This window comes from Filicampus tigris, chromosome 14, assembly GCF_054856515.1.
Source record: "Filicampus tigris isolate MCC_2025a chromosome 14, RoL_Ftig_1.0, whole genome shotgun sequence".
Taxonomy (NCBI): Eukaryota; Metazoa; Chordata; class Actinopteri; order Syngnathiformes; family Syngnathidae; genus Filicampus; species Filicampus tigris.
In genome coordinates, this window is record NC_141230.1 from 775,452 (window position 1) to 787,883 (window position 12,432).

General features: G+C 39.7%; 1 protein-coding gene and 1 pseudogene across 4 annotated transcripts in view; one reads left to right on the forward strand and one right to left on the reverse strand.

The window, feature by feature from the left end:
* The window catches only part of LOC147136031 (uncharacterized), a 42,494-nt pseudogene that overhangs the window by 27,612 nt on the left and 2,450 nt on the right, over positions 1-12,432 (forward strand). The gene's annotated exons all lie outside the window — the stretch shown is intronic.
* wdr4 (WD repeat domain 4) overlaps positions 1-12,432 on the reverse strand; it is a 107,419-nt gene that overhangs the window by 12,482 nt on the left and 82,505 nt on the right. For 2 of the 3 annotated variants that reach the window (XR_015089455.1, XR_015089456.1), the window contains one exon: positions 4,051-4,155. The exons of the other annotated variant lie outside the window; for it this stretch is intronic. The gene's annotated coding sequence lies outside the window, so the exon portion shown is untranslated. The remainder of the gene's footprint in view (positions 1-4,050; positions 4,156-12,432) is intronic. 3 annotated transcript variants of the gene reach the window in all.

Below are 12,432 nucleotides of genomic sequence, written 5' to 3' on the forward strand. Positions count from 1 at the left end.
CAGACATCTGCGCGTATTCTCGTTGGTAATGCCGATAACGATTTTGTCTCTGATTACTCGTCTCGCAGGGCCCCGTATTCACATGTAGCAGCTTTCTCTCTGAGTTGAGTCGACAAAACAGTCTATTGGCTCACCGTCCTCCTGTTTGCATCAGCCAAACAGGTAATGCTCGTAGATCACATTCTTTGCTGGCTTGAAGTATTGTTCCAGAGAGTTCAAAATGACGGTCACATCTGCCTGCTCCGCAGCACTTAGCGTCAGGTTGTGCTTGTATACATGTCTGCACTCTGCTCCCATAACACTCCTCAGTGTAGCCGCTTGGACCTCTTTAGGCTTGCTCACCAGTTCTGTGGCCAGGGCATAATCGTCGTATTCCACACGGAAAATGTCCCAATTCGCACTCAGATTGCCACTGAGCTTCATCGGAGAAGGCAGTGGTATGGTCGCAGCCATGGCTACTTCCACAACTGGGGGAACATCCATGTGACAAAGTGCAATGCCACTCAATCTCCACACGGTGGTACTGCAGTATTGCCTATAACAAATGCCCAGGAACTGACATCTAGCTAATCGGACTAAAGATTATGCAATAAAAATTAAGTAACATGAAGAAAAATGTAAAAAATGTGCTGCTTGGAAGTTTCCTGTAGCGTGCAGGTCACAGGAAACATCGGTTAGAAATAATCATCGATCCTCTTTGAATCCTCCTGTAACTTCTTAGGTATTTTCTCTGCTAACGTGTTCCCTCAGGGCACTCTGTGCCTGGTCCGTATTTAATCCCGAAGTCACAAACTGACCTTTACAATCTACCATCTAGATAAGGGCTTGCTATAAATGACAAGTCTAGTCCCATGCTCAACACTAAACTCTGCAACATTTCACAAAAATAATTTTCTAATTGATTCATTTATTTAGGATATTTTCCTTTTTTTATTCTGTATTGTATGTCACTAATACATGCAGCCATTTTTTACGATTTGTATATATTTAGACTAGGTCTGTCAAACGATTAAAAATTTGAGTCGAGTTAATCACACCTTAAAAAATAATTGATCGGAATTAATCACAATTCGAACCATATCCAAAATATGCCATATCTTTCTACGAACCGCTGTTGGAATGGAAAGACAAAAGATCGATATATACATTCCACATACTGTTCCTATGCAGTGCATCTCTTCACCACAACAACAAATCCTCATGCGATGAAAATCAAAATTTCAAAATTGTAGCCATCAACACTGCTTCTGTAGTCGACAACACCTCTCATTCACCACAAAAAACGCAATAGGGCTTCTGAACAGTGACAGAAAAACTTGCAACCATATGTGTAAATAAAGTATGTGAGTGTAATGTCCACATTTATATGTGACCCTTGTAATAGTCTCAGAGTTTATGTTTCACAAGTGGTCCCTGAAGTGCACACGAACATGATTGTCTGATATTATGCTGTACTATGCTGTAGGTGCTATCAGCACTTCGTGTGTTCCTCCGTTAAACTGACTTAATGAACACAAAACAAGACAACTCTTCTTTGCTCGTCCTCGGTCGCTGAGGCAAACCAATTTATTCACCTTTCTGAGATTTCTAAAACTGCCATCTTCTTTCAAAATGCTTCTCTATACTCCCAAGGGTGACACGTGTCCGCTCTACTGCTCACTGTGCACTTCTAAGTGGGATTATGCATCGGTGGTCATTCTACGCATGAGTTAAATGCATCAAATATTTTGACGCGATCAATTACAACATTTTATTACCGCCCGTTCACGCCGCAATCTTGACATCACTAATTCAGATTTATAGTCTCACTGGATTTTCTATATTTCCTTTCCGATAACATTGTCTCCTGCCCAATATCCTTCTTTATCACAACAGCAAACCGATGCCACTCATCTCTTTATTCTTAAACACATTCCTTTTCACCCACCTTTTAAACTTATTTTCATCCAGTATTCTTTTCCTCAAAACCATTTGTCTTAATCTTTTTTAAGTTTTCTCCTCCGGGTTTTTAATGTTTAACTCCTACAACACAGCTATTTCTTGTTTATTCAACTAACCATTAGAGCCGTAATTAGTTATCCATGTGTTTAAGTATTTTATTTTATCAAGATCCTATTTTTTCTCTAACAAACTTCCAATCGTTATGCGTGTCTTCATCCTTTGGGAAATGTTGTCCACAATTCTCGGCTTCTCATGCAAAGAGAAAAGGTGTCAGTTGAGAAAAATCCAACATTGCATATTCAATCACTTCCTCATCAAAGGCATATGCTTGTATTTCAAAAATCTATCCATTGTCGCTGCACCATCTAAATTCAAATTGTTACTGTAGAGAGTTGAAATCAGATGTTTAAAAACAGAGACCCCTACAATTAATTTTGTTATTTGTATTTATTTTCCCTAGTTTAAATTCTATAGTTTCTCACTCATTTCTAGGTAGCTAATCCACAGCCATCAACTAGGAGGTGCAGCGGCACTTGTGGCATAGAGTAGCGGTTGAGCACGGAGGAATAATAAATGTTCCTTCTGCGATGACAACAGCAGCTCAACGTGTGTCTCTCCTATTCTTGCCACAGGTTAGTAAATACACTAAAAAGTCATAGAAATCAGTCTTCAACGGTGTTAAAACATTAGTATTGAGCACTTGAACGGCCGTTCTCTCCTTAAGCACTGAGAGATATGCGCGCACACATACACACAACCACATACGAGCGGGCCTCACACACATTGAACGACACACATACTATAGTAACAAATTACAGCACAAGAATCATCGTTTATCGTCGTCTTCTAAATGAATATTAATTTTAATATCCTAACGAGACTATATAGTGCTCAGCCTCCTAGGACCGCGAAGCCGCTTTCGCTCGGCGCAGCTGCACGTTTGCATTTTGAATGATCGGATTCTAACTACAATAAGTATTATCATTACTTATCATCATATCACTATTGTCATATTATTAGTACTATTATTACTGTCATCATAATATCTTAATATTCTCTATAGCGCTTTCTATATCTTTAACATTACTCCTGCAGGTTTCTAAATATTACTGTGGCCCGCACCAAATAAATATATTCTATATAATGGCATACCATTATTAACCCCTTAATTTGGGCCCAAATTCTACGTACTCATACACTTCTTCTCAGACCCCGCGGTTCCTCCATAAGCCAAACTGATGGTCCGCTTGCCGGGTCAAAATTTCACGCGACTTTGACCAGAACACATTTGATCGCCGGACCCATCTCGTGTCATCGGAATTGAACCGGCCACGACAAGGAACCTCCGTAATGAGCCAGCGACACATGTAGCTCCTGGCCCAACCGTCAACACTACACGCTCGCTTTGCGCCTCAAATGTGTTCCATATCCGTGCTGTGCCCAAACTTGTACGTGGTGACGCGTCCTATTCTCTTTCTGTTCGGCTTCCATTTCCATTCCAATTCTGCACTCATCCGAACTTTCTTGACGTCATCTCTTTTCTCTTTTCACTTCATCTTTCTCTTTTCACTCAGACCAAAGCTAAAATAGACATCCTGGCCAGGATATATAGTCAAATTATTCCTATGTCGTAATCTCATTCATATCAAATGTTCTCTCCTTGGAACATTTTCCTTCATCATCCAAGAATGTCCACATGCCCTGCAGGACATCTTCAACGACATCCCAATGTTCATACCTTAGAACATTTCTCAGTCACACTTCTTATTTCTCATCATCTCATTTTCTTTCATCTCTCATATAGACATGTCTTCCCATTTTACTTGTGCACATTTCTGCCCCATTTAATGTCCTATTTTGTGTTTGCTTTATTTATTTTATTCTTATCTTATTTTATTATTACTTCTTACCATTATTTCGTTTCTTATTTAACGAAGGGCTTTTCCCCTTTTATTATTTATAGTTATAAAAAAATAAAAACTCAGGGAGCACATTTCCATGATCAACCAGCCATCAGACCCGCTCACACACATGCTCTTAACTGCCCCAGGACTTCAAACAGCCGCCAGGCACAGAAGTACAACATCCAAAGTGAGAGAAACGACTCACCTTATTTTCAGCCGGCTGATACGTCTGTGTCTCAGCGGGCCGCAACCCCCCTGAGACGAGCACGATCCTGCTCGTGACGCCAATTATGTAGTGTAGGCTCTCCCCCTGAAGAACCAGTGATCTGTTAACCCCAGTAGACCTGCAAAGTATCTTCCCCTGAGCTAAGACCATTCCAGAGGTTTAATGGCGATATCTCCCAACTAACTATTGGGGCATTCTAGCTTTGACTGTATTAATCTATCTTAAAATATACTTCAATAGCATGCCTGAATATGAGTCATAAATACTGGCAGAGCTTGAGAAATTGAGGAAAGACAACCAGGAGGGGCATATGCAAACTCAACTTTCTCTGACGAGACTGGAAACGTCTTTTAAGGGACTGAGAGACAATGTGACAAATTTGGAAAACAAGAGTCGCGGAGGGCCGCATTGGAGCGAATGAGGACACCGCTCAGCGCCATGAGCAGGCCCTTCACTACTTGTTGCACAGAGATTTGATGCCGATGGGATGGGTGGCAGTACCTTTTCTGTTTGCCTAGGTTCCTCTGAGTCCCGCTCTGCCCCTCTCCTATGGTGTTCCACAGGGTTCTATTTTGGGGCCATTGCTGTTCTCACTGTATTTACTGCCCTTGGGTTCCATCCTTAGAAAACACAGAATTTCCTTCCACAGCTATGCGGACGACTGTCAAATCTATATCCCGAAAAAAAGCAAAGAAGAAGCTTCCTCCTTAAGACCACTTTTGTCCTGCCTAGAGGACATCGAAGAGTGGATGTCACTAAATTTCCTAAATTTCAACGAAAAGAAAACAGAAGTTATGGTGTTCGGTCCCAGTGGCTCGTCTCCATCCCACCCTGTTGTCCTGGACCCCCTGGCTTCATATTTAAAGCTAACAGTCTCAAACTTGAGCTTTAAAATGGACAGTGATCTTAAATTGGACCAGCAAATCAGCGCTGTTGTAAAGTCGAGCTTCTTTCACCTTAGACAGCTGGCTAAGGTAAAGCCCCTCCTTTCCCATCAGCACTTAGAAACAGTCATCCATGCCCTTGATACATCTTGGCTAGATTACTGTGTGTGTGTGTGTGTGTGTGTGTGTGTGTGTGTGTGTGTGTGTGTGTGTGTGTGTGTGTGTGTGCGGGCACATGCGCGCCTGCATAATCAATGGGACAATTATGAGTGTTCACTGAAATAAGAGTACTTACCAGATGTTCGTGTGTGAATGTTTGTGTGCATCTGCGTGTCTGCTCGTGCACGCATGTTCGCACGCAATACTTTCAGTTGTGTGTGCGTTCCTGTGTGTGCGTGTTTGTGTGTACGTGTATGAGCGCGCTGCAATAGAGATGGCCAGAAAAGTATCTCTAAAGGAAGCAAGAAAACCTATTTTGGAGAATTGTGTGGAAGAGCAGCTGGAATCCTTGCGGGCCCGCTGCCCGTCCAAGCCTGCTAAATATAGGATTAAAATTTCGACACCTGCCGATATCTCCACCTCCTATGCGTGGAATATGGAGGTGTACATCGGAAAGACTGCGGGAGGACAAATGGAACGAAATCAAGCAATGAGAGTCGTGTTGGGGCTTTGTGACCAATTGGAGGGCCGCACGGTCACAACAGATAATTGTATTACCTCCTACCCCCTGACCATGGAGCTGAAAAAAATGACTCTGGTGGGAACCCTTAAAAAAAAACAGGGTTTTTGCATTTTTGCCCCACACAACCCTATTGTCCTACATGCCCAAAAGAGGTGTGTTACTTTTGAGCACAAAACACAATGACCCAGAAGTGTTCTTGGATACACCAAAAAAAAAAAAGCCAAGAATCATAACTGATTACAACCACTGCAAAGGGGCTGTTGACATCCTGGTCCAGCTTTCTATCAAAGCTGCCTTGTCATCTGATGTCATCTGAGGTTTTTGTGTGTGTGTGCTATTACAGGCTTGCAGCACTTACTCCTGCCGCCGGCGGGCAACAAGGTGGTCCATGTGCCTTTTCCAGCACATTTCTTGTTACAACGCTTTTGTGTTGTCCATTTTTTGGACAAAATACCATAAGAGGGGTAAAAAGTTGGAAATTGCCACTGTCAAAAATAGGGACATCTCCCCCAAAACATTTTTGTTATGACTTATTGATTTATTCAATGCTCTAATTATGTCATATGACATATTCCAATTAGTTTTTTTTGTTTTTTTAAGATATATACAGCATAGTTAGTTTTGCTATTAGCATACCACAGCTGCTGTGTCCATAGAGGCAGTAAATAAATAAATAAATAAATAAATAAAAACTATATATGTATAGATAGGTCTGGTGCCACTGAACATTTTGAGTGGTTGAAAGTGAAAAAATATTCAGAAATGGCATAGTTATCACACTTCAAAGTGTTGTCCATTTTTTTGTCAAAACACCGCGAGAGGGGTAAAAAGTTGGAAATTGCCATTGTCAAAAATAGGGACATTCCCCCTCAAAAAATTGTTATGACTTTTTGACTTATTCAATGGTCTAATTATGCCATATGAAATATTCTAATTTGATTTTTTTTTTCTTTAGATATATACAGCAGAGTTAGCTTTGCTATTGGCATACCACAGCTGTTAGTGTCCATAGAGGGCATAAAAAATAAAAATAAAAACTATATATGTATGGATAGGTCTGGTGCCACTGAACATTTTGAGTGGTTGAAAATGAAAAAATATTCAGAAATGACTCAGTTATCACCCTTCAAAATGTTGTCCTGTTTTTGGTCAAAATGCCGCGAGAGGGGTAAAAAAATAACTCGGGCAGAAGGGTTAAATCTGCTCTTTAACTTTCCCCGGAGCTCGACATTGCCATTGAGAGGGCCCACAGAGCCCTCTCCGCCAAACCAAAGGATCCCAAAGCTGCCCCGCGCTCTCTAGTTGTTCAATTTCTTGATTATTCTGTGTTCTCTTGTGGGTCAAAATTTACCAATTACCATGTTTAGCTGTAGAAAAAAATACCTTAAACAATCTTTTCCAACTTGAAATTTGATGACTTTTCCTAAATAGCCCCATAATTACAAAAAGTGATACCTTGTTTTTGTGTATGTTTCCATGTAGGCTGTACACCACTAGGGTACAAAGATTGTCTTATGGGTCATTTTTGACCAGTGAATTATAAAAGCATATAAACACCAGAAAAAAAAGTTCAAAGGGCACACAAACTCTCTCAAATACACAAAACAACACACATACAAACCCACGCACACACAGACACACACACGAGCACAAACAAAGAAACTAGATTGATGTACGAATTGAACTTTCATTTGACCAGCACCTGCATTTTTGATCTGCAGCTACCCCATTGATTTACACAAGCTCCAAAACAAAGCAAAAAAAAAAAAACAATCAGACATAATAAAAGCAAATTCAGTAAAGACGATATAAAGATACTCTGAATCAAAGGACCCATATTTGGCTTCTTGCTGAGTCCATGAATAGACATTTCACAGTCCAAAAGTTCGTGGATGAGATCTTTTTAGGAGCCCAGGAGGAGAAAGAGGATGAAGATGTATCTGACGAGTAAGGTGGGAAGGAATGAAACTCAGAAGATGATGCATCTTCAGATGAAGAAGAGAAACCCCTCAAGCTGACGGACATTTTTGTCAAATAGCAAGATTGCGTGGTCCTCATCAATTTCAGACAGCAACCAAGTAAGAACAAATGCACCAAACATCAAAAGCTTGACTCCAGTGCCAACAAGATATTCAACTGCTTAATGTCCAGGAAATTTCACCAACCTTTCTCCTGTTCATCACACCAAACATCGAAAAAATCAGAGGCCTCTGAAGCCATTTTGGAAGATATTCAGGAACCTGAATCTTGTCTTGATCCGCCTGAGGCTGCAGCTGGGTCAATCAAAAGAGAAAAGATGCAATTTCTGACCCTGGAAGTAAGACTCCAAGACAAAAGCAATGCACCGTACATACATCCGCAAAGCCCATTCTCACATTCGCACATGCTGTCCGACATATGCTAAATAGAGTTTATGTTGAAAATTGTTCAGAAAGGAAAGCAACATTTTGTTGTTTTGTTATTAAGAGAAGTATTTTTATGATTCACTTCATAAAAAAATGTAAAAGAATAAACTGCGAACAAAAAGTTCCATATTGTTGACTTTTTCCCCTTTCAATACAATTACTTCAGAAGTAATTACTTCACATTTTATATAATAGCAATAATATATATTTTCTGTCGAAAAGAAAAGTGTTATGACGGTTTGTGTTTAAAAAAAAGCGTAATAAAGGTCATTGATGATTGTTTGTTTGTGTCACAAATACATGATAAAAATTAATGAAATTGTGTTGAATTGATAAATAACAGGTTGTTTCATCATGCAAAATAGATTTGGGATTTAAATTTCAATTAAGTTGCTTTATTTTGGGGCTTTGGTAAGGCGGGTCTTTTTTGACCCATAGGACAACAGAATGTTAAGATCGCACAAGGGTTAAGGAGACACCATAATACAAAAATAATGGGAGCAGAGGACCGTAATGTGTAACAGAGTCCAGATTTACTTTGACCATGACTTCTCACCCGAGATACAGAAGAAGAGAATGCTTGCCCGTGATGCTGTTAAGCAATTAAAGCTTAAGAACATAAGGGTGAAATGTATTTTCCCTGCAGAGCTGAAAATGCTCACTGATGACGGTCCCGGCACTTAAAGAGTTGGATGTGTAGGTGCGAGTGGATGAGAGGGAGCGGTTGGAGGCAGAGCTGTCACGGATCGGATGGAGCACTGCCGGAGCGGGACTGAGGAGAGGACGCACAACTTTTTCCGATGCAGGGATTGAATCCTTCTTCAATACAAAGGAGTGACATTTTTTTTCATCTTTTTTTCTATTTTATCATCGCCGAGTTCATTTATGATATTTTTTAATAATATAAATTAGGATGAGGAACCAAAAATGTTAAACATGGGACGGGTCGTGATGTAAAGCGAGTGGAGTAACAACTATCCATGGCTGAAGTCGCAAAGGACGACAGCGATACAAAGTTTTTCTTTTTTTTTTTTCCCCCACGGATGATCTGTCACCAACCTCCGCCCAGGATACATCGGGACTGGGTTGCTCAGGTCTGTGGACTCTGACTGATCCAGTGTGGTATGTGGAAGCCAACATTGTTCTGTAATTATTTGTTTGCTGTTTTCTCAGTTGTATGTGTTCTTTTTGTCCTGAGTTGGGCCATTCTACTAATTGTAAACTGTTTTTTGTGTGATCAATGGGTGAATCAATATAAAGTTGAAATGGAGGTGTGTGTTATGCAAAACGATGGCTAATCTTAATTTTGTTACATATAATGTTAAGGGTTTGGGTAGCCCTAGTCAGAGGAAGAAAGTACTGAACCAGTTAATAAAGCTTAACTGTGCAATAGCAATGCCCCAGGAAACACATCCTTCTGATAAGGAGCATGAGAAGCTGAGGAGAGAATGGGTAAGTCAACAATATAGCTCTTCATATCAAAATGGGAGAAAAAGGGGAATTGCTATTCTCTTCAGTAAAGCTATTTATTTCTGTCACGAAAGGAGCTTTAGTGATAATGAAGGGAGATATGTGATGGTAATTGGCAGAATAGAGGGAATTACGATTACTTTACTCAATTTATATGCTCCAAATGAGGATACCCCGAATTTCTTAAAGAATATTGCATCATTGATAGCTGATAAAGCAGAGGGAACTGTTTTAATAGGGGGGGTTAACTGTGTTTTGAGAGGATATATTGATAAACTACCTGTTGACTCGGGCTCCATATCCCCAAAATCTTTGGCTTTAACAACATTGATGGAGGAATTAGGCTTGGTTAATGTTTGGCGCCATTTACATGCCAAGGAAAGAGACTTTACCTTTTTCTCACACGTGCATGGCACCCATTAGATATGTTTTTGATGTCTGCAGTGGATTCTTTCAGAGCTATTCAATGTAATATGGAAGCAATTACTATATCAGATCACGCCCCAGTATGTTTAAAATTAAAGATGATTCAAAATAGAAGCTTCAAATATTGCCAAGCCAAAGTGTCTATCCTAAATAATCCGAAAATTAAACAGGAATTGCAAAAATGCCTACTGGAGTATTTTCAACTTAATGATAACAGTGAGATGTCTCCTACAGTATTATGGGAGGTAAGCTACGTGTTTTTTTAAGAGGCAACATTATTGCGATCTGTTCTAGATTAAAAAAAGGAAAGACTTGCGAAACTAACACAGTTGGAAGATGATATCCGTAAATTAGAGCGAGATTATCAAACATTGCATGAAGAAAGCATACTTACCACGGTAAAGGAGAAAAGACAGGAATTAAACGATTTATTAACCTGTAAAGCGGAAGGAAATCTTAGATTCTTGAATCAGAAGTATTACAAATTCAGTAACAGTGCTAGCTCTTGGCATTTCAGCTGTGTAAAGCGCAATCAAGTAGAAGAGTGCGGAAGATAAGATGCCCGAATACTGGAGGTATGATACTTCAGCCCAAAGATATTACGAATGCATTTGCCTCTTATTACCAGGAATTGTATAAAGCAGAAAGTTACCCAGATAAGGAGAAAACTAGAAACTTTCTTAATTCAATTAATCTTGATAAACTGACTGAGGAGGAGACAGATCAGATAACATGTCCGATTACAAAAGAAGAGATTGGAGACAGTATCTTAAAACTCAAAAATAATAAAACCCCAGGAGTTGACGGCATCTCGGGAGAGCACTATAAAGCTTTTGAAAAGGAATTGACTCCACTTTTCCATAAGATGTATAATTATGCACTTACAACAGGTGAGCCGCCTCAGTCATGGCCTGAAGCGATTATTTGTGTTATTCATAAAGATGGGAAGGAACCCAACCTTATGCACATCCTATCACCCTATCAGTCTCCTGTGTGTTGATATGAAAATACTTACCGTCATTATTGCTAAGAGCATTCAGTGCTAAATCATATATATATATATATATATATACATACACTCTATATATAAACTTGTGAAACCTGATCAGACAGGCTTTATAGCTAGTAGACAAGGGGTAGACAATGTTAGAAGGGCTACTGTTAGTCTAGTTTTATACTACTGTTAGTCTAGTTTTATTTTTATCCAATGCTGTTCCTTACATTTCACTACAGCACTGCAGCACTGTCACTTAGAGTATTTTTTCCTCTGTACTATGTACAGGCCGAAATGAGTGTTCCTCATATTTTTTATGTAGATGTAGGTTGGTGTGTATACACATGTGTATATACACATGTTACTGCGTATATCTACATAGGTTTGATTCTAAATGTTTGCCGTCAATGTTATACATTAATGGCCACATTATGCCGCCGCCCCTGTGTGATCTTCAATTGCTAGCACAGAAAAGGAGCACCACATCATTATTTCTGAGTTTGGATGCTGAGAAAGCGTTCAATCGGGTTGATTGGTATTTTTTGCAACAGACTCTACAATATATGGGCTTCAATGATACATTTCTTAAATGGATCCAAATCTTTTATAAACACCCGAAGTCGAGGGTGAGAGTTAATGCTTACTGCTCTGATTTTTTTCCACTAGGACGCGGGACTAGACAGGGTGAAGCACTTTCGCCCTCATTATTTTCTCTTAGCACTGAGCTGCTTGCTGAGTTAATTAGATCAAATCCGCACATACAGGGAATAAGGGATGAAACTGATGCCTATCATAAATTGTGTCTTTTTGCTGAGGATGTCTTATTATTTTGGGAGAACCCCATCACTTCTGTGCCTGCCTTGCTCAATAGTCTTGATCTGTATAGTACGGCATCAGGTTACAAAATAAATCTGAAGCGTTAATGCTTGTGGGGAAGTGGCCATCACAATTAGATAGCCTGGTCTCTTTTAGGCAGTCTAGACAGGGATTTAGATATCTGGGTGTAACTCTGACGCCTAAGATCGAACAGTTGTTTTCATCAAATTTTGACAAATTGTTTAAGGAAATCAAAATTGACTTGAATGAATGGGATATACTCCCACTGTCTCTCATGGGAAGAATTGAATGTATTAGAATTCTTCCAAGGTTACTGTTTTTGTTTCAAAGCCTCCCTATTTTTATACCCCAGTCTGCATTTAGATCACTAGATAATTCAATATCAAAATTTATTTGGCAGAACAAGAGACCAAGAGTTCGCCTTAAAATCTTGATGGCGGATATACATGGAGGGTTCGGACTTCCTAATATTAAACTATATGATTGGGCTGCCCAAATAACAGCAATGGCGGCCTGGATCTTACAAGATCCGGAAGTGTAATGGGTTTCATTGGATGAGCATTCATTGCCAGGTATTTCCCTTTCAGCTGTTCCTTTTTTGAGTCTGCAGTCTCAAATACAAATTAAAATAGAAAATTTATCGGTTAAACATACATTGAATGT